Source organism: Triturus cristatus, unplaced genomic scaffold (assembly GCF_964204655.1).
Source record: "Triturus cristatus unplaced genomic scaffold, aTriCri1.1 SCAFFOLD_262, whole genome shotgun sequence".
Lineage (NCBI taxonomy): Eukaryota > Metazoa > Chordata > Amphibia > Caudata > Salamandridae > Triturus > Triturus cristatus.
In genome coordinates this window covers 363667-384921 of record NW_028187334.1, presented here as the reverse complement: position 1 = coordinate 384921, position 21255 = coordinate 363667, and the positions used below count along the sequence as shown (strand labels likewise).

Here is a 21255-nt window from a genome sequence, read left to right as displayed (position 1 = left end):
GAAGTTTGGTACTTATTCAGATATTATTTACATTGCCAATTTTTAGCTGAGATTCTAAAGGAACTGAGAGAGAAAATGGAATTCAAGTTTTGTCAGAAGTGGGATTCGAACCCACGCCTCCAGGAGAGACTGCAGCCTTAACGCAGCGCCTTAGACCACTCGGCCATCCTGACCCCATGCTGCTTTTTCATCTAAAGGGTGAGAAAGATATTAGGAACCAAAAAATGCACAGAGCTGAGGCCAATAGTGGCTAGAGCAAGAAAAAAACTCACTGCACTCTTCCAAGAAGACAATCCTATAAGCCACTGCGAGGGAAATGATCATATTTCTCAAGAAAATAATTAGAGTAAACACAGGACTGTCAGAAGTGGGATTTGAACCCACGCCTCCAGAGGAGACTGCGACCTGAACGCAGCGCCTTAGACCACTCGGCCATCCTGACTTTCTTTCCCAGCATCTTCCAGAGGCCAGACAGCCATGCAGGTGAGGTACTGAAAAGGAATGCCCTCAATTTATTTATCCTATTATATGCACTTCCAACAGATCTTTGAACAATCTGTACAGAGCAGGACCTATGGAGAACTCTTTAGAACTTTGAGGCGAACAAAGAGAAAGTGCTATTCACCAGCCACTTGAACGGCTCAAAGCTGCTTTGAAATTGAGACAATAGCCACCTCTTGGCTGGCTAAAGCAATTTCAACAAGGGATCTCAAAGTCACAACATAGGGTGGAGTATGCAAATTTAAGCAGCCCCTGATCAAAGCCCTAAGGAAATTGCTGTAAGTGTGCTGGAGTCCAGTTGTCTACCAGATGCATGGCATTCTTCCAAATTTGCAGGGCCCGTCTGGCCAGTGCATACAAGAGCATGACTCTTCCAGATGACCTCTTACATGGGTCCTATGCTCATTTGGTAAGGATTGCGCTTTGTCAGCAAGACGTTATAGAACCTAAATATATGAGAAACCCCATCTCTCTTGACAAGAGGAGAACGGAATAACGTGCGAAGTGAAGACCAACAGATGCAACTTCCATCAGATGTTAACCTGATAAAGGAGATTAAATCTCCAAAAGGCATGTCAGAAGTGGGATTCGAACACACGCCTCCAAAGGAGACTGTGGTCTAAACACAGCGCCTTAGACCTCTCGGCCATCCTGACAGTATAGGCTTTTAAAAAATGAATAAAAGTTACTCAGAAACGTCTACCTCCATGCAAGCCTGAAATAATTTAAACCTTCAAACACAAGGTGCAACTTTATGCACAGGACAATAAACACAGAAGAACACATACGAAAGCACTTTATTTCACAGGTATACAGTTTTCATGCTTTTAGAACACCACATACCTCTCACCAGCTATTTAGGGTCCTGTATCCGACTCACAACATTTCCTTGCCTGCGACCTCTCTCTCTACACAAACAACTACAGCACAGGAAGTAGGAAGGCAATAGGTGGGGCAGTTTATGCAAATTTATGCTGCCAATGTGCCTTGCAGATTCATGCAGGATTTCTAGATCCTTGCTGGATACAAGAGAGTAGGCCTTGTTCCAGATAAACTATCCCTAGCAGGGAAAGTCTGAGCACAGGCACTCTTTTGCTCTTTAGCCCCTGGCCTGGGACTCACCCTCACTTGCTGAGGCGTGAAATTCTGCATACCAACTTTGCACAGAAGGTATGTTTGTGGTTGTTTGGGGATGGGTGGGAGGTCAAGAGCAGGGAAAAGCAGGTCTCCTTCACTACTAGACTCCTCTTCTATGCCTCCCTGCCATTCACTCACTCTGTCTTTGTTTCATTCTCTCCTTCCACAACACTCCTTCTCACTCACTCGCTCTATCACTTGTATTTTTGCCCTTGCTCTGCATTCTATAGTGGAAACATCTCTTGAATGAAGCATCTGAAAATGACGTGACATAAAATTTAAAACCTCCTTATTGGAAACCTAAAACATCACAAGACTTAATGTAACCCATTTCTTTCATAAAAAAGATTTTTAAAGTACCCCACAAAAGAAATATAAAACACCACGAGTGCTAGAAGAATATTACATTAACGTTAAAGATAGAATAGGGCAAATGCATTTGCAGTTGAAACTGAAGTTTGGTACTTATTCAGATATTATTTACATTGCCAATTTTTGGCTGAGATTCTAAAGAAACTGAGAGAGAAAATGGAATTCAAGTTTTGTCCGAAGTGGGATTTGAACCAACGCCTCCAGGAGAGACTGCGGCCTTAACGCAGCGCCTTAGACCACTCGGCCATCCTCACCCCATGCTGCTTTTTCATCTAAAGGGTGAGAAAGATATTAGGAACCAAAAAATGCACAGAGCTTAGGCCAATAGTGGCTAGAGCAAGAAAAAAACTCACTGCACTCTTCCAAGAAGACAATCCTATAAGCCACTGCGAGGGAAATGATCATATTTCTCAAGAAAATAATTAGAGTAAACACAGGACTGTCAGAAGTGGGATTTGAACCCACGCCTCCAGAGGAGACTGCGACCTGAACGCAGCGCCTTAGACCACTCAGCCATCCTGACTTGCTTTCCCAGTATCTTCCAGAGGCCAGACAGCCATGCAGGTGAGGTACTGAAAAGGAATGCCCTCAATTTATTTATCCTAGCATATGCACTTCCAACAGATCTTTGAACAATCTGTACAGAGCAGGACCTATGGAGAACTCTTTAGAACTTTGAGGCGAACAAAGAGAAAGTGCTATTCACCAGCCACTTGAACGGCTCAAAGCTGCTTTGAAATTGAGACAATAGCCACCTCTTGGCTGGCTAAAGCAATTTCAACAAGGGATCTCAAAGTCACAACATAGGGTGGAGTATGCAAATTTAAGCAGCCCCTGATCAAAGCCCTAAGGAAATTGCTGTAAGTGTGCTGGAGTCCAGTTGTCTACCAGATGCATGGCATTCTTCCAAATTTGCAGGGCCCGTCTGGCCAGGGCATACAAGAGCATGACTCTTCCAGATGACCTCTTACATGGGTCCTATGCTCATTTGGTAAGGATTGCGCTTTGTCAGCAAGACGTTATAGAACCTAAATATATGAGAAACCCCATCTCTCTTGACAAGAGGAGAACGGAATAACGTGCCAAGTGAAGACCAACAGATGCAACTTCCATCAGATGTTAACCTGATAAAGGAGATTAAATCTCCAAAAGGCATGTCAGAAGTGGGATTCGAACCCACGCCTCCAAAGGAGACTGTGGCCTAAACACAGCGCCTTAGACCTCTCGGCCATCCTGACAGTATAGGCTTTTAAGAAATGAATAAAAGTTACTCAGAAACGTCTACCTCCATGCAAGCCTGAAATAATTTAAACCTTCAAACACAAGGTGCAACTTTATGCACAGGACAATAAACACAGAAGAACACATACGAAAGCACTTTATTTCACAGGTATACAGTTTTCATGCTTTTAGAACACCACATACCTCTCACCAGCTATTTAGGGTCCTGTATCCGACTCACAACATTTCCTTGCCTGCGACCTCTCTCTCTACACAAACAACTACAGCACAGGAAGTAGGAAGGCAATAGGTGGGGCAGTTTATGCAAATTTATGCTGCCAATGTGCCTAGCAGATTCATGCAGGATTTCTAGATCCTTGCTGGATACAAGAGAGTAGGCCTTGTTCCAGATAAACTATCCCTAGCAGGGAAAGTCTGAGCACAGGCACTCTTTTGCTCTTTAGCCCCTGGCCTGGGACTCACCCTCACTTGCTGAGGCGTGAAATTCTGCATACCAACTTTTCACAGAAGGTATGTTTGTGGTTGTTTGGGGATGGGTGGGAGGTCAAGAGCAGTGAAAAGCAGGTCTCCTTCACTACTAGACTACTCTTCTATGCCTCCCTGCCGTTCACTCACTCTGTCTTTGTTTCATTCTCTCCTTCCACAACACTCCTTCTCACTCACTCGCTCTATCACTTGTATTTTTGCCCTTGCTCTGCATTCTATAGTGGAAACATCTCTTGAATGAAGCATCTGAAAATGACGTGACATAAAATTTAAAACCTCCTTATTGGAAACCTAAAACATCACAAGACTTAATGTAACCCATTTCTTTCATAAAAAAGATTTTTAAAGTACCCCACAAAACAAATATAAAACACCACGAGTGCTAGAAGAATATTACATTAACGTTAAAGATAGAATAGGGCAAATGCATTTGCAGTTGAAACTGAAGTTTGGTACTTATTCAGATATTATTTACATTGCCAATTTTTAGCTGAGAATCTAAAGGAACTGAGAGAGAAAATGGAATTCAAGTTTTGTCAGAAGTGGGATTCGAACCCACGCCTCCAGGAGAGAGTGCGGCCTTAACGCAGCGCCTTAGACCACTCGGCCATCCTGACCCCATGCTGTATTTTCATCTAAAGGGTGAGAAAGATATTAGGAACCAAAAAATGCACAGAGCTTAGGCCAATAGTGGCTAGAGCAAGAAAAAAACTCACTGCACTCTTCCAAGAAGACAATCCTATAAGCCACTGCGAGGGAAATGATCATATTTCTCAAGAAAAAAATTAGAGTAAACAGAGGACTGTCAGAAGTGGGATTTGAACCCACGCCTCCAGAGGAGACTGCGACCTGAACGCAGCGCCTTAGACCACTCGGCCATCCTGACTTGCTTTCACAGCATCTTCCAGAGGCCAGACAGCCATGCAGGTGAGGTACTGAAAAGGAATGCCCTCAATTTATTTATCCTATTATATGCACTTCCAACAGATCTTTGAACAATCTGTACAGAGCAGGACCTATGGAGAACTCTTTAGAACTTTGAGGCGAACAAAGAGAAAGTGCTATTCACCAGCCACTTGAACGGCTCAAAGCTGCTTTGAAATTGAGACAATAGCCACCTCTTGGCTGGCTAAAGCAATTTCAACAAGGGATCTCAAAGTCACAACATAGGGTGGAGTATGCAAATTTAAGCAGCCCCTGATCAAAGCCCTGAGGAAATTGCTGTAAGTGTGCTGGAGTCCAGTTGTCTACCAGATGAATGGCATTCTTCCAAATTTGCTGGGCCCGTCTGGCCAGGGCATACAAGAGCATGACTCTTCCAGATGACCTCTTACATGGGTCCTATGCTCATTTGGTAAGGATTGCGCTTTGTCAGCAAGACGTTATAGAACCTAAATATATGAGAAACCCCATCTCTCTTGACAAGAGGAGAACGGAATAACGTGCCAAGTGAAGACCAACAGATGCAACTTCCATCAGATGTTAACCTGATAAAGGAGATTAAATCTCCAAAAGGCATGTCAGAAGTGGGATTCGAACCCACGCCTCCAAAGGAGACTGTGGCCTAAACACAGCGCCTTAGACCTCTCGGCCATCCTGACAGTATATGCTTTTAAGAAATGAATAAAAGTTACTCAGAAACGTCTACCTCAATGCAAGCCTGAAATAATTTAAACCTTCAAACACAAGGTGCAACTTTATGCACAGGACAATAAACACAGAAGAACACATACGAAAGCACTTTATTTCACAGGTATACAGTTTTCATGCTTTTAGAACACCACATACCTCTCACCAGCTATTTAGGGTCCTGTATCCGACTCACAACATTTCCTTGCCTGCGACCTCTCTCTCTACACAAACAACTACAGCACAGGAAGTAGGAAGGCAATAGGTGGGGCAGTTTATGCAAATTTATGCTGCCAATGTGCCTTGCAGATTCATGCAGGATTTCTAGATCCTTGCTGGATACAAGAGAGTAGGCCTTGTTCCAGATAAACTATCCCTAGCAGGGAAAGTCTGAGCACAGGCACTCTTTTGCTCTTTAGCCCCTGGCCTGGGACTCACCCTCACTTGCTGAGGCGTGAAATTCTGCATACCAACTTTGCACAGAAGGTATGTTTGTGGTTGTTTGGGGATGGGTGGGAGGTCAAGAGCAGGGAAAAGCAGGTCTCCTTCACTACTAGACTCCTCTTCTATGCCTCCCTGCCATTCACTCACTCTGTCTTTGTTTCATTCTCTCCTTCCACAACACTCCTTCTCACTCACTCGCTCTATCACTTGTATTTTTGCCCTTGCTCTGCATTCTATAGTGGAAACATCTCTTGAATGAAGCATCTGAAAATGACGTGACATAAAATTTAAAACCTCCTTATTGGAAACCTAAAACATCACAAGACTTAATGTAACCCATTTCTTTCATAAAAAAGATTTTTAAAGTACCCCACAAAACAAATATAAAACACCACGAGTGCTAGAAGAATATTACATTAACGTTAAAGATAGAATAGGGCAAATGCATTTGCAGTTGAAACTGAAGTTTGGTACTTATTCAGATATTATTTACATTGCCAATTTTTAGCTGAGATTCTAAAGGAACTGAGAGAGAAAATGGAATTCAAGTTTTGTCAGAAGTGGGATTCGAACCCACGCCTCCAGGAGAGACTGCGGCCTTAACGCAGCGCCTTAGACCACTCGGCCATCCTGACCCCATGCTGCTTTTTAATCTAAAGGGTGAGAAAGATATTAGGAACCAAAAAATGCACATAGCTGAGGCCAATAGTGGCTAGAGCAAGAAAAAAACTCACTGCACTCTTCCAAGAAGACAATCCTATAAGCCACTGCGAGGGAAATGATCATATTTCTCAAGAAAATAATTAGAGTCAACACAGGACTGTCAGAAGTGGGATTTGAACCCACGCCTCCAGAGGAGACTGCGACCTGAACGCAGCACCTTAGACCACTCGGCCATCCTGACTTTCTTTCCCAGCATCTTCCAGAGGCCAGACAGCCATGCAGGTGAGGTACTGAAAAGGAATGCCCTCAATTTATTTATCCTATTATATGCACTTCCAACAGATCTTTGAACAATCTGTACAGAGCAGGACCTATGGAGAACTCTTTAGAACTTTGAGGCGAACAAAGAGAAAGTGCTATTCACCAGCCACTTGAACGGCTCAAAGCTGCTTTGAAATTGAGACAATAGCCACCTCTTGGCTGGCTAAAGCAATTTCAACAAGGGATCTCAAAGTCAGAACATAGGGTGGAGTATGCAAATTTAAGCAGCCCCTGATCAAAGCCCTAAGGAAATTGCTGTAAGTGTGCTGGAGTCCAGTTGTCTACCAGATGCATGGCATTCTTCCAAATTTGCAGGGCCCGTCTGGCCAGTGCATACAAGAGCATGACTCTTCCAGATGACCTCTTACATGGGTCCTATGCTCATTTGGTAAGGATTGCGCTTTGTCAGCAAGACGTTATAGAACCTAAATATATGAGAAACCCCATCTCTCTTGACAAGAGGAGAACGGAATAACGTGCGAAGTGAGGACCAACAGATGCAACTTCCATCAGATGTTAACCTGATAAAGGAGATTAAATCTCCAAAAGGCATGTCAGAAGTGGGATTCGAACCCACGCCTCCAAAGGAGACTGTGGTCTAAACACAGCGCCTTAGACCTCTCGGCCATCCTGACAGTATAGGCTTTTAAGAAATGAATAAAAGTTACTCAGAAATGTCTACCTCCATGCAAGCCTGAAATAATTTAAACCTTCAAACACAAGGTGCAACTTTATGCACAGGACAATAAACACAGAAGAACACATACGAAAGCACTTTATTTCACAGGTATACAGTTTTCATGCTTTTAGAACACCACATACCTCTCACCAGCTATTTAGGGTCCTGTATCCGACTCACAACATTTCCTTGCCTGCGACCTCTCTCTCTACACAAACAACTACAGCACAGGAAGTAGGAAGGCAATAGGTGGGGCAGTTTATGCAAATTTATGCTGCCAATGTGCCTTGCAGATTCATGCAGGATTTCTAGATCCTTGCTGGATACAAGAGAGTAGGCCTTGTTCCAGATAAACTATCCCTAGCAGGGAAAGTCTGAGCACAGGCACTCTTTTGCTCTTTAGCCCCTGGCCTGGGACTCACCCTCACTTGCTGAGGCGTGAAAATCTGCATACCAACTTTGCACAGAAGGTATGTTTGTGGTTGTTTGGGGATGGGTGGGAGGTCAAGAGCAGGGAAAAGCAGGTCTCCTGCACTACTAGACTCCTCTTCTATGCCTCCCTGCCATTCACTCACTCTGTCTTTGTTTCATTCTCTCCTTCCACAACACTCCTTCTCACTCACTCGCTCTATCACTTGTATTTTTGCCCTTGCTCTGCATTCTATAGTGGAAACATCTCTTGAATGAAACATCTGAAAATGACGTGACATAAAATTTAAAACCTCCTTATTGGAAACCTAAAACATCACAAGACTTAATGTAACCCATTTCTTTCATAAAAAAGATTTTTAAAGTACCCCACAAAACAAATATAAAACACCACGAGTGCTAGAAGAATATTACATTAACGTTAAAGATAGAATAGGGCAAATGCATTTGCAGTTGAAACTGAAGTTTGGTACTTATTCAGATATTATTTACATTGCCAATTTTTAGCTGAGATTCTAAAGGAACTGAGAGAGAAAATGGAATTCAAGTTTTGTCAGAAGTGGGATTCGAACCCACGCCTCCAGGAGAGACTGCGGCCTTAACGCAGCGCCTTAGACCACTCGGCCATCCTGACCCCATACTGCTTTTTCATCTAAAGGGTGAGAAAGATATTAGGAACCAAAAAATGCACAGAGCTGAGGCCAATAGTGGCTAGAGCAAGAAAAAAACTCACTGCACTCTTCCAAGAAGACAATCCTATAAGCCACTGCGAGGGAAATGATCATATTTCTCAAGAAAAAAATTAGAGTAAACACAGGACTGTCAGGAGTGGGATTTGAACCCACGCCTCCAGAGGAGACTGCGACCTGAACGCAGCGCCTTAGAACACTCGGCCATCCTGACTTGCTTTCCCAGCATCTTCCAGAGGCCAGACAGCCATGCAGGTGAGGTACTGAAAAGGAATGCCCTCAATTTATTTATCCTATTATATGCACTTCCAACAGATCTTTGAACAATCTGTACAGAGCAGGACCTATGGAGAACTCTTTAGAACTTTGAGGCGAACAAAGAGAAAGTGCTATTCACAAGCCACTTGAACGGCTCAAAGCTGCTTTGAAATTGAGACAATAGCCACCTCTTGGCTGGCTAAAGCAATTTCAACAAGGGATCTCAAAGTCACAACATAGGGTGGAGTATGCAAATTTAAGCAGCCCCTGATCAAAGCCCTAAGGAAATTGCTGTAAGTGTGCTGGAGTCCAGTTGTCTACCAGATGCATGGCATTCTTCCAAATTTGCAGGGCCCGTCTGGCCAGTGCATACAAGAGCATGACTATTCCAGATGACCTCTTACATGGGTCCTATGCTCATTTGGTAAGGATTGCGCTTTGTCAGCAAGACGTTATAGAACCTAAATATATGAGAAACCCCATCTCTCTTGACAAGAGGAGAACGGAATAACGTGCGAAGTGAAGACCAACAGATGCAACTTCCATCAGATGTTAACCTGATAAAGGAGATTAAATCTCCAAAAGGCATGTCAGAAGTGGGATTCGAACCCACGCCTCCAAAGGAGACTGTGGCCTAAACACAGCGCCTTAGACCTCTCGGCCATCCTGACAGTATAGGCTTTTAAGAAATGAATAAAAGTTACTCAGAAACGTCTACCTCCATGCAAGCCTGAAATAATTTAAACCTTCAAACACAAGGTGCAACTTTATGCACAGGACAATAAACACAGAAGAACACATACGAAAGCACTTTATTTCACAGGTATACAGTTTTCATGCTTTTAGAACACCACATACCTCTCACCAGCTATTTAGGGTCCTGTATCCGACTCACAACATTTCCTTGCCTGCGACCTCTCTCTCTACACAAACAACTACAGCACAGGAAGTAGGAAGGCAATAGGTGGGGCAGTTTATGCAAATTTATGCTGCCAATGTGCCTTGCAGATTCATGCAGGATTTCTAGATCCTTGCTGGATACAAGAGAGTAGGCCTTGTTCCAGATAAACTATCCCTAGCAGGGAAAGTCTGAGCACAGGCACTCTTTTGCTCTTTAGCCCCTGGCCTGGGACTCACCCTCACTTGCTGAGGCGTGAAATTCTGCATACCAACTTTGCACAGAAGGTATGTTTGTGGTTGTTTGGGGATGGGTGGGAGGTCAAGAGCAGGGAAAAGCAGGTCTCCTTCACTACTAGACTCCTCTTCTATGCCTCCCTGCCATTCACTCACTCTGTCTTTGTTTCATTCTCTCCTTCCACAACACTCCTTCTCACTCACTCGCTCTATCACTTGTATTTTTGCCCTTGCTCTGCATTCTATAGTGGAAACATCTCTTGAATGAAGCATCTGAAAATGTCGTGACATAAAATTTAAAACCTCCTTATTGGAAACCTAAAACATCACAAGACTTAATGTAACCCATTTCTTTCATAAAAAAGATTTTTAAAGTACCCCACAAAAGAAATATAAAACACCACGAGTGCTAGAAGAATATTACATTAACGTTAAAGATAGAATAGGGCAAATGCATTTGCAGTTGAAACTGAAGTTTGGTACTTATTCAGATATTATTTACATTGCCAATTTTTGGCTGAGATTCTAAAGGAACTGAGAGAGAAAATGGAATTCAAGTTTTGTCAGAAGTGGGATTTGAACCAACGCCTCCAGGAGAGACTGCGGCCTTAACGCAGTGCCTTAGTCCACTCGGCCATCCTGACCCCATGCTGCTTTTTCATCTAAAGGGTGAGAAAGATATTAGGAACCAAAAAATGCACAGAGCTTAGGCCAATAGTGGCTAGAGCAAGAAAAAAACTCACTGCACTCTTCCAAGAAGACAATCCTATAAGCCACTGCGAGGGAAATGATCATATTTCTCAAGAAAATAATTAGAGTAAACACAGGACTGTCAGAAGTGGGATTTGAACCCACGCCTCCAGAGGAGACTGCGACCTGAACGCAGCGCCTTAGACCACTCGGCAATCCTGACTTGCTTTCACAGCATCTTCCAGAGGCCAGACAGCCATGCAGGTGAGGTACTGAAAAGGAATGCCCTCAATTTATTTATCCTAGCATATGCACTTCCAACAGATCTTTGAACAATCTGTACAGAGCAGGACCTATGGAGAACTCTTTAGAACTTTGAGGCGAACAAAGAGAAAGTGCTATTCACCAGCCACTTGAACGGCTCAAAGCTGCTTTGAAATTGAGACAATAGCCACCTCTTGGCTGGCTAAAGCAATTTCAACAAGGGATCTCAAGTCACAACATAGGGTGGAGTATGCAAATTTAAGCAGCCCCTGATCAAAGCCCTAAGGAAATTGCTGTAAGTGTGCTGGAGTCCAGTTGTCTACCAGATGCATGGCATTCTTCCAAATTTGCAGGGCCCGTCTGGCCAGGGCATACAAGAGCATGACTCTTCCAGATGACCTCTTACATGGGTCCTATGCTCATTTGGTAAGGATTGCGCTTTGTCAGCAAGACGTTATAGAACCTAAATATATGAGAAACCCCATCTCTCTTGACAAGAGGAGAACGGAATAACGTGCCAAGTGAAGACCAACAGATGCAACTTCCATCAGATGTTAACCTGATAAAGGAGATTAAATCTCCAAAAGGCATGTCAGAAGTGGGATTCGAACCCACGCCTCCAAAGGAGACTGTGGCCTAAACACAGCGCCTTAGACCTCTCGGCCATCCTGACAGTATATGCTTTTAAGAAATGAATAAAAGTTACTCAGAAACGTCTACCTCAATGCAAGCCTGAAATAATTTAAACCTTCAAACACAAGGTGCAACTTTATGCACAGGACAATAAACACAGAAGAACACATACGAAAGCACTTTATTTCCCAGGTATACAGTTTTCATGCTTTTAGAACACCACATACCTCTCACCAGCTATTTAGGGTCCTGTATCCGACTCACAACATTTCCTTGCCTGCGACCTCTCTCTCTACACAAACAACTACAGCACAGGAAGTAGGAAGGCAATAGGTGGGGCAGTTTATGCAAATTTATGCTGCCAATGTGCCTTGCAGATTCATGCAGGATTTCTAGATCCTTGCTGGATACAAGAGAGTAGGCCTTGTTCCAGATAAACTATCCCTAGCAGGGAAAGTCTGAGCACAGGCACTCTTTTGCTCTTTAGCCCCTGGCCTGGGACTCACCCTCACTTGCTGAGGCGTGAAATTCTGCATACCAACTTTGCACAGAAGGTATGTTTGTGGTTGTTTGGGGATGGGTGGGAGGTCAAGAGCAGGGAAAAGCAGGTCTCCTTCACTACTAGACTCCTCTTCTATGCCTCCCTGCCGTTCACTCACTCTGTCTTTGTTTCATTCTCTCCTTCCACAACACTCCTTCTCACTCACTCGCTCTATCACTTGTATTTTTGCCCTTGCTCTGCATTCTATAGCGGAAACATCTCTTGAATGAAGCATCTGAAAATGACGTGACATAAAATTTAAAACCTCCTTATTGGAAACCTAAAACATCACTAGACTTAATGTAACCCATTTCTTTCATAAAAAAGATTTTTAAAGTACCCCACAAAACAAATATAAAACACCACGAGTGCTAGAAGAATATTACATTAACGTTAAAGATAGAATAGGGCAAATGCATTTGCAGTTGAAACTGAAGTTTGGTACTTATTCAGATATTATTTACATTGCCAATTTTTAGCTGAGATTCTAAAGGAACTGAGAGAGAAAATGGAATTCAAGTTTTGTCAGAAGTGGGATTCGAACCCACGCCTCCATGAGAGACTGCGGCCTTAACGCAGCGCCTTAGACCACTCGGCCATCCTGACCCCATGCTGCTTTTTCATCTAAAGGGTGAGAAAGATATTAGGAACCAAAAAATGCACAGAGCTGAGGCCAATAGTGGCTAGAGCAAGAAAAAAACTCACTGCACTCTTCCAAGAAGACAATCCTATAAGCCACTGCGAGGGAAATGATCATATTTCTCAAGAAAATAATTAGAGTAAACACAGGACTGTCAGAAGTGGGATTTGAACCCACGCCTCCAGAGGAGACTGCGACCTGAACGCAGCGCCTTAGACCACTCGGCCATCCTGACTTTCTTTCCCAGCATCTTCCAGAGGCCAGACAGCCATGCAGGTGAGGTACTGAAAAGGAATGCCCTCAATTTATTTATCCTATTATATGCACTTCCAACAGATCTTTGAACAATCTGTACAGAGCAGGACCTATGGAGAACTCTTTAGAACTTTGAGGCGAACAAAGAGAAAGTGCTATTCACCAGCCACTTGAACGGCTCAAAGCTGCTTTGAAATTGAGACAATAGCCACCTCTTGGCTGGCTAAAGCAATTTCAACAAGGGATCTCAAAGTCACAACATAGGGTGGAGTATGCAAATTTAAGCAGCCCCTGATCAAAGCCCTAAGGAAATTGCTGTAAGTGTGCTGGAGTCCAGTTGTCTACCAGATGCATGGCATTCTTCCAAATTTGCAGGGCCCGTCTGGCCAGTGCATACAAGAGCATGACTCTTCCAGATGACCTCTTACATGGGTCCTATGCTCATTTGGTAAGGATTGCGCTTTGTCAGCAAGACGTTATAGAACCTAAATATATGAGAAACCCCATCTCTCTTGACAAGAGGAGAACGGAATAACGTGCGAAGTGAAGACCAACAGATGCAACTTCCATCAGATGTTAACCTGATAAAGGAGATTAAATCTCCAAAAGGCATGTCAGAAGTGGGATTCGAACACACGCCTCCAAAGGAGACTGTGGTCTAAACACAGCGCCTTAGACCTCTCGGCCATCCTGACAGTATAGGCTTTTAAGAAATGAATAAAAGTTACTCAGAAACGTCTACCTCCATGCAAGCCTGAAATAATTTAAACCTTCAAACACAAGGTGCAACTTTATGCACAGGACAATAAACACAGAAGAACACATACGAAAGCACTTTATTTCACAGGTATACAGTTTTCATGCTTTTAGAACACCACATACCTCTCACCAGCTATTTAGGGTCCTGTATCCGACTCACAACATTTCCTTGCCTGCGACCTCTCTCTCTACACAAACAACTACAGCACAGGAAGTAGGAAGGCAATAGGTGGGGCAGTTTATGCAAATTTATACTGCCAATGTGCCTTGCAGATTCATGCAGGATTTCTAGATCCTTGCTGGATACAAGAGAGTAGGCCTTGTTCCAGATAAACTATCCCTAGCAGGGAAAGTCTGAGCACAGGCACTCTTTTGCTCTTTAGCCCCTGGCCTGGGACTCACCCTCACTTGCTGAGGCGTGATATTCTGCATACCAACTTTGCACAGAAGGTATGTTTGTGGTTGTTTGGGGATGGGTGGGAGGTCAAGAGCAGGGAAAAGCAGGTCTCCTTCACTACTAGACTCCTCTTCTATGCCTCCCTGCCATTCACTCACTCTGTCTTTGTTTCATTCTCTCCTTCCACAACACTCCTTCTCACTCACTCGCTCTATCACTTGTATTTTTGCCCTTGCTCTGCATTCTATAGTGGAAACATCTCTTGAATGAAGCATCTGAAAATGACGTGACATAAAATTTAAAACCTCCTTATTGGAAACCTAAAACATCACAAGACTTAATGTAACCCATTTCTTTCATAAAAAAGATTTTTAAAGTACCCCACAAAAGAAATATAAAACACCACGAGTGCTAGAAGAATATTACATTAACGTTAAAGATAGAATAGGGCAAATGCATTTGCAGTTGAAACTGAAGTTTGGTACTTATTCAGATATTATTTACATTGCCAATTTTTGGCTGAGATTCTAAAGGAACTGAGAGAGAAAATGGAATTCAAGTTTTGTCAGAAGTGGGATTTGAACCAACGCCTCCAGGAGAGACTGCGGCCTTAACGCAGCGCCTTAGACCACTCGGCCATCCTCACCCCATGCTGCTTTTTCATCTAAAGGGTGAGAAAGATATTAGGAACCAAAAAATGCACAGAGCTAAGGCCAATAGTGGCTAGAGCAAGAAAAAAACTCACTGCACTCTTCCAAGAAGACAATCCTATAAGCCACTGCGAGGGAAATGATCATATTTCTCAAGAAAATAATTAGAGTAAACACAGGACTGTCAGAAGTGGGATTTGAACCCACGCCTCCAGAGGAGACTGCGACCTGAACGCAGCGCCTTAGACCACTCGGCCATCCTGACTTGCTTTCCCAGTATCTTCCAGAGGCCAGACAGCCATGCAGGTGAGGTACTGAAAAGGAATGCCCTCAATTTATTTATCCTAGCATATGCACTTCCAACAGATCTTTGAACAATCTGTACAGAGCAGGACCTATGGAGAACTCTTTAGAACTTTGAGGCGAACAAAGAGAAAGTGCTATTCACCAGCCACTTGAACGGCTCAAAGCTGCTTTGAAATTGAGACAATAGCCACCTCTTGGCTGGCTAAAGCAATTTCAACAAGGGATCTCAAAGTCACAACATAGGGTGGAGTATGCAAATTTAAGCAGCCCCTGATCAAAGCCCTAAGGAAATTGCTGTAAGTGTGCTGGAGTCCAGTTGTCTACCAGATGCATGGCATTCTTCCAAATTTGCAGGGCCCGTCTGGCCAGGGCATACAAGAGCATGACTCTTCCAGATGACCTCTTACATGGGTCCTATGCTCATTTGGTAAGGATTGCGCTTTGTCAGCAAGACGTTATAAAACCTAAATATATGAGAAACCCCATCTCTCTTGACAAGAGGAGAACGGAATAACGTGCCAAGTGAAGACCAACAGATGCAACTTCCATCAGATGTTAACCTGATAAAGGAGATTAAATCTCCAAAAGGCATGTCAGAAGTGGGATTCGAACCCACGCCTCCAAAGGAGACTGTGGCCTAAACACAGCGCCTTAGACCTCTCGGCCATCCTGACAGTATAGGCTTTTAAGAAATGAATAAAAGTTACTCAGAAACGTCTACCTCCATGCAAGCCTGAAATAATTTAAACCTTCAAACACAAGGTGCAACTTTATGCACAGGACAATAAACACAGAAGAACACATACGAAAGCACTTTATTTCACAGGTATACAGTTTTCATGCTTTTAGAACACCACATACCTCTCACCAGCTATTTAGGGTCCTGTATCCGACTCACAACATTTCCTTGCCTGCGACCTCTCTCTCTACACAAACAACTACAGCACAGGAAGTAGGAAGGCAATAGGTGGGGCAGTTTATGCAAATTTATGCTGCCAATGTGCCTAGCAGATTCATGCAGGATTTCTAGATCCTTGCTGGATACAAGAGAGTAGGCCTTGTTCCAGATAAACTATCCCTAGCAGGGAAAGTCTGAGCACAGGCACTCTTTTGCTCTTTAGCCCCTGGCCTGGGACTCACCCTCACTTGCTGAGGCGTGAAATTCTGCATACCAACTTTTCACAGAAGGTATGTTTGTGGTTGTTTGGGGATGGGTGGGAGGTCAAGAGCAGTGAAAAGCAGGTCTCCTTCACTACTAGACTACTCTTCTATGCCTCCCTGCCGTTCACTCACTCTGTCTTTGTTTCATTCTCTCCTTCCACAACACTTCTTCTCACTCACTCGCTCTATCACTTGTATTTTTGCCCTTACTCTGCATTCTATAGTGGAAACATCTCTTGAATGAAGCATCTGAAAATGACGTGACATAAAATTTAAAACCTCCTTATTGGAAACCTAAAACATCACAAGACTTAATGTAACCCATTTCTTTCATAAAAAAGATTTTTAAAGTACCCCACAAAACAAATATAAAACACCACGAGTGCTAGAAGAATATTACATTAACGTTAAAGATAGAATAGGGCAAATGCATTTGCAGTTGAAACTGAAGTTTGGTACTTATTCAGATATTATTTACATTGCCAATTTTTAGCTGAGAATCTAAAGGAACTGAGAGCGAAAATGGAATTCAAGTTTTGTCAGAAGTGGGATTCGAACCCACGCCTCCAGGAGAGACTGCGGCCTTAACGCAGCGCCTTAGACCACTCGGCCATCCTGACCCCATGCTGCTTTTTCATCTAAAGGGTGAGAAAGATATTAGGAACCAAAAAATGCACATAGCTGAGGCCAATAGTGGCTAGAGCAAGAAAAAAACTCACTGCACTCTTCCAAGAAGACAATCCTATAAGCCACTGCGAGGGAAATGATCATATTTCTCAAGAAAATAATTAGAGTCAACACAGGACTGTCAGAAGTGGGATTTGAACCCACGCCTCCAGAGGAGACTGCGACCTGAACGCAGCGCCTTAGACCACTCGGCCATCCTGACTTTCTTTCCCAGCATCTTCCAGAGGCCAGACAGCCATGCAGGTGAGGTACTGAAAAGGAATGCCCTCAATTTATTTATCCTATTATATGCACTTCCAACAGATCTTTGAACAATCTGTACAGAGCAGGACCTATGGAGAACTCTTTAGAACTTTGAGGCGAACAAAGAGAAAGTGCTATTCACCAGCCACTTGAACGGCTCAAAGCTGCTTTGAAATTGAGACAATAGCCACCTCTTGGCTGGCTAAAGCAATTTCAACAAGGGATCTCAAAGTCAGAACATAGGGTGGAGTATGCAAATTTAAGCAGCCCCTGATCAAAGCCCTAAGGAAATTGCTGTAAGTGTGCTGGAGTCCAGTTGTCTACCAGATGCATGGCATTCTTCCAAATTTGCAGGGCCCGTCTGGCCAGTGCATACAAGAGCATGACTCTTCCAGATGACCTCTTACATGGGTCCTATGCTCATTTGGTAAGGATTGCGCTTTGTCAGCAAGACGTTATAGAACCTAAATATATGAGAAACCCCATCTCTCTTGACAAGAGGAGAACGGAATAACGTGCGAAGTGAGGACCAACAGATGCAACTTCCATCAGATGTTAACCTGATAAAGGAGATTAAATCTCCAAAAGGCATGTCAGAAGTGGGATTCGAACCCACGCCTCCAAAGGAGACTGTGGTCTAAACACAGCGCCTTAGACCTCTCGGCCATCCTGACAGTATAGGCTTTTAAGAAATGAATAAAAGTTACTCAGAAATGTCTACCTCCATGCAAGCCTGAAATAATTTAAACCTTCAAACACAAGGTGCAACTTTATGCACAGGACAATAAACACAGAAGAACACATACGAAAGCACTTTATTTCACAGGTATACAGTTTTCATGCTTTTAGAACACCACATACCTCTCACCAGCTATTTAGGGTCCTGTATCCGACTCACAACATTTCCTTGCCTGCGACCTCTCTCTCTACACAAACAACTACAGCACAGGAAGTAGGAAGGCAATAGGTGGGGCAGTTTATGCAAATTTATGCTGCCAATGTGCCTTGCAGATTCATGCAGGATTTCTAGATCCTTGCTGGATACAAGAGAGTAGGCCTTGTTCCAGATAAACTATCCCTAGCAGGGAAAGTCTGAGCACAGGCACTCTTTTGCTCTTTAGCCCCTGGCCTGGGACTCACCCTCACTTGCTGAGGCGTGAAAATCTGCATACCAACTTTGCACAGAAGGTATGTTTGTGGTTGTTTGGGGATGGGTGGGAGGTCAAGTGCAGGGAAAAGCAGGTCTCCTGCACTACTAGACTCCTCTTCTATGCCTCCCTGCCATTCACTCACTCTGTCTTTGTTTCATTCTCTCCTTCCACAACACTCCTTCTCACTCACTCGCTCTATCACTTGTATTTTTGCCCTTGCTCTGCATTCTATAGTGGAAACATCTCTTGAATGAAGCATCTGAAAATGACGTGACATAAAATTTAAAACCTCCTTATTGGAAACCTAAAACATCACAAGACTTAATGTAACCCATTTCTTTCATAAAAAAGATTTTTAAAGTACCCCACAAAACAAATATAAAACACCACGAGTGCTAGAAGAATATTACATTAACGTTAAAGATAGAATAGGGCAAATGCATTTGCAGTTGAAACTGAAGTTTGGTACTTATTCAGATATTATTTACATTGCCAATTTTTAGCTGAGATTCTAAAGGAACTGAGAGAGAAAATGGAATTCAAGTTTTGTCAGAAGTGGGATTCAAACCCACGCCTCCAGGAGAGACTGCGGCCTTAACGCAGCGCCTTAGACCACTCGGCCATCCTGACCCCATACTGCTTTTTCATCTAAAGGGTGAGAAAGATATTAGGAACCAAAAAATGCACAGAGCTGAGGGCAATAGTGGCTAGAGCAAGAAAAAAACTCACTGCACTCTTCCAAGAAGACAATCCTATAAGCCACTGCGAGGGAAATGATCATATTTCTCAAGAAAAAAATTAGAGTAAACACAGGACTGTCAGGAGTGGGATTTGAACCCACGCCTCCAGAGGAGACTGCGACCTGAACGCAGCGCCTTAGAACACTCGGCCATCCTGACTTGCTTTCCCAGCATCTTCCAGAGGCCAGACAGCCATGCAGGTGAGGTACTGAAAAGGAATGCCCTCAATTTATTTATCCTATTATATGCACTTCCAACAGATCTTTGAACAATCTGTACAGAGCAGGACCTATGGAGAACTCTTTAGAACTTTGAGGCGAACAAAGAGAAAGTGCTATTCACAAGCCACTTGAACGGCTCAAAGCTGCTTTGAAATTGAGACAATAGCCACCTCTTGGCTGGCTAAAGCAATTTCAACAAGGGATCTCAAAGTCACAACATAGGGTGGAGTATGCAAATTTAAGCAGCCCCTGATCAAAGCCCTAAGGAAATTGCTGTAAGTGTGCTGGAGTCCAGTTGTCTACCAGATGCATGGCATTCTTCCAAATTTGCAGGGCCCGTCTGGCCAGTGCATACAAGAGCATGACTATTCCAGATGACCTCTTACATGGGTCCTATGCTCATTTGGTAAGGATTGCGCTTTGTCAGCAAGACGTTATAGAACCTAAATATATGAGAAACCCCATCTCTCTTGACAAGAGGAGAACGGAATAACGTGCGAAGTGAAGACCAACAGATGCAACTTCCATCAGATGTTAACCTGATAAAGGAGATTAAATCTCCAAAAGGCATGTCAGAAGTGGGATTCGAACCCACGCCTCCAAAGGAGACTGTGGCCTAAACACAGCGCCTTAGACCTCTCGGCCATCCTGACAGTATAGGCTTTTAAGAAATGAATAAAAGTTACTCAGAAACGTCTACCTCCATGCAAGCCTGAAATAATTTAAACCTTCAAACACAAGGTGCAACTTTATGCACAGGACAATAAACACAGAAGAACACATACGAAAGCACTTTATTTCACAGGTATACAGTTTTCATGCTTTTAGAACACCACATACCTCTCACCAGCTATTTAGGGTCCTGTATCCGACTCACAACATTTCCTTGCCTGCGACCTCTCTCTCTACACAAACAACTACAGCACAGGAAGTAGGAAGGCAATAGGTGGGGCAGTTTATGCAAATTTATGCTGCCAATGTGCCTTGCAGATTCATGCAGGATTTCTAGATCCTTGCTGGATACAAGAGAGTAGGCCTTGTTCCAGATAAACTATCCCTAGCAGGGAAAGTCTGAGCACAGGCACTCTTTTGCTCTTTAGCCCCTGGCCTGGGACTCACCCTCACTTGCTGAGGCGTGAAATTCTGCATACCAACTTTGCACAGAAGGTATGTTTGTGGTTGTTTGGGGATGGGTGGGAGGTCAAGAGCAGGGAAAAGCAGGTCTCCTTCACTACTAGACTCCTCTTCTATGCCTCCCTGCCATTCACTCACTCTGTCTTTGTTTCATTCTCTCCTTCCACAACACTCCTTCTCACTCACTCGCTCTATCACTTGTATTTTTGCCCTTGCTCTGCATTCTATAGTGGAAACATCTCTTGAATGAAGCATCTGAAAATGTCGTGACATAAAATTTAAAACCTCCTTATTGGAAACCTAAAACATCACAAGACTTAATGTAACCCATTTCTTTCATAAAAAAGATTTTTAAAGTACCCCACAAAAGAAATATAAAACACCACGAGTGCTAGAAGAATATTACATTAACGTTAAAGATAGAATAGGGCAAATGCATTTGCAGTTGAAACTGAAGTTTGGTACTTATTCAGATATTATTTACATTGCCAATTTTTGGCTGAGATTCTAAAGGAACTGAGAGAGAAAATGGAATTCAAGTTTTGTCAGAAGTGGGATTTGAACCAACGCCTCCAGGAGAGACTGCGGCCTTAACGCAGTGCCTTAGTCCACTCGGCCATCCTGACCCCATGCTGCTTTTTCATCTAAAGGGTGAGAAAGATATTAGGAACCAAAAAATGCACAGAGCTTAGGCCAATAGTGGCTAGAGCAAGAAAAAAACTCACTGCACTCTTCCAAGAAGACAATCCTATAAGCCACTGCGAGGGAAATGATCTTTTTTCTCAAGAAAATAATTAGA

General features: G+C 43.4%; 21 non-coding genes across 21 annotated transcripts; all 21 read right to left on the bottom strand.

Annotated features, from left to right (window-relative positions):
• Positions 1–90: 90 nt before the first annotated feature.
• Positions 91–173, bottom strand: TRNAL-AAG (transfer RNA leucine (anticodon AAG)). Its single transcript has one exon. It is a non-coding gene; the product is annotated as a tRNA-Leu (tRNA).
• Positions 174–359: 186 nt separating this feature from the next.
• On the bottom strand, positions 360–442 carry TRNAL-CAG (transfer RNA leucine (anticodon CAG)). The gene has a single exon. It is a non-coding gene; the product is annotated as a tRNA-Leu (tRNA).
• Positions 443–2450: 2008 nt separating this feature from the next.
• On the bottom strand, positions 2451–2533 carry TRNAL-CAG (transfer RNA leucine (anticodon CAG)). Its single transcript has one exon. It is a non-coding gene; the product is annotated as a tRNA-Leu (tRNA).
• A 632-nt stretch (positions 2534–3165) lies between these two features.
• Positions 3166–3248, bottom strand: TRNAL-UAG (transfer RNA leucine (anticodon UAG)). The gene has a single exon. It is a non-coding gene; the product is annotated as a tRNA-Leu (tRNA).
• A 1293-nt stretch (positions 3249–4541) lies between these two features.
• TRNAL-CAG (transfer RNA leucine (anticodon CAG)) lies at positions 4542–4624 on the bottom strand. Its single transcript has one exon. It is a non-coding gene; the product is annotated as a tRNA-Leu (tRNA).
• Positions 4625–5256: 632 nt separating this feature from the next.
• On the bottom strand, positions 5257–5339 carry TRNAL-UAG (transfer RNA leucine (anticodon UAG)). The gene has a single exon. It is a non-coding gene; the product is annotated as a tRNA-Leu (tRNA).
• Positions 5340–6363: 1024 nt separating this feature from the next.
• TRNAL-AAG (transfer RNA leucine (anticodon AAG)) lies at positions 6364–6446 on the bottom strand. Its single transcript has one exon. It is a non-coding gene; the product is annotated as a tRNA-Leu (tRNA).
• Positions 6447–6632: 186 nt separating this feature from the next.
• Positions 6633–6715, bottom strand: TRNAL-CAG (transfer RNA leucine (anticodon CAG)). Its single transcript has one exon. It is a non-coding gene; the product is annotated as a tRNA-Leu (tRNA).
• Positions 6716–7347: 632 nt separating this feature from the next.
• Positions 7348–7430, bottom strand: TRNAL-UAG (transfer RNA leucine (anticodon UAG)). The gene has a single exon. It is a non-coding gene; the product is annotated as a tRNA-Leu (tRNA).
• Positions 7431–8454: 1024 nt separating this feature from the next.
• On the bottom strand, positions 8455–8537 carry TRNAL-AAG (transfer RNA leucine (anticodon AAG)). Its single transcript has one exon. It is a non-coding gene; the product is annotated as a tRNA-Leu (tRNA).
• A 901-nt stretch (positions 8538–9438) lies between these two features.
• Positions 9439–9521, bottom strand: TRNAL-UAG (transfer RNA leucine (anticodon UAG)). The gene has a single exon. It is a non-coding gene; the product is annotated as a tRNA-Leu (tRNA).
• A 2007-nt stretch (positions 9522–11528) lies between these two features.
• Positions 11529–11611, bottom strand: TRNAL-UAG (transfer RNA leucine (anticodon UAG)). The gene has a single exon. It is a non-coding gene; the product is annotated as a tRNA-Leu (tRNA).
• Positions 11612–12635: 1024 nt separating this feature from the next.
• Positions 12636–12718, bottom strand: TRNAL-AAG (transfer RNA leucine (anticodon AAG)). Its single transcript has one exon. It is a non-coding gene; the product is annotated as a tRNA-Leu (tRNA).
• A 186-nt stretch (positions 12719–12904) lies between these two features.
• Positions 12905–12987, bottom strand: TRNAL-CAG (transfer RNA leucine (anticodon CAG)). Its single transcript has one exon. It is a non-coding gene; the product is annotated as a tRNA-Leu (tRNA).
• Positions 12988–14995: 2008 nt separating this feature from the next.
• On the bottom strand, positions 14996–15078 carry TRNAL-CAG (transfer RNA leucine (anticodon CAG)). The gene has a single exon. It is a non-coding gene; the product is annotated as a tRNA-Leu (tRNA).
• Positions 15079–15710: 632 nt separating this feature from the next.
• On the bottom strand, positions 15711–15793 carry TRNAL-UAG (transfer RNA leucine (anticodon UAG)). Its single transcript has one exon. It is a non-coding gene; the product is annotated as a tRNA-Leu (tRNA).
• Positions 15794–16817: 1024 nt separating this feature from the next.
• Positions 16818–16900, bottom strand: TRNAL-AAG (transfer RNA leucine (anticodon AAG)). The gene has a single exon. It is a non-coding gene; the product is annotated as a tRNA-Leu (tRNA).
• A 186-nt stretch (positions 16901–17086) lies between these two features.
• Positions 17087–17169, bottom strand: TRNAL-CAG (transfer RNA leucine (anticodon CAG)). The gene has a single exon. It is a non-coding gene; the product is annotated as a tRNA-Leu (tRNA).
• A 632-nt stretch (positions 17170–17801) lies between these two features.
• On the bottom strand, positions 17802–17884 carry TRNAL-UAG (transfer RNA leucine (anticodon UAG)). The gene has a single exon. It is a non-coding gene; the product is annotated as a tRNA-Leu (tRNA).
• Positions 17885–18908: 1024 nt separating this feature from the next.
• TRNAL-AAG (transfer RNA leucine (anticodon AAG)) lies at positions 18909–18991 on the bottom strand. Its single transcript has one exon. It is a non-coding gene; the product is annotated as a tRNA-Leu (tRNA).
• A 901-nt stretch (positions 18992–19892) lies between these two features.
• On the bottom strand, positions 19893–19975 carry TRNAL-UAG (transfer RNA leucine (anticodon UAG)). Its single transcript has one exon. It is a non-coding gene; the product is annotated as a tRNA-Leu (tRNA).
• Positions 19976–21255: the final 1280 nt, after the last annotated feature.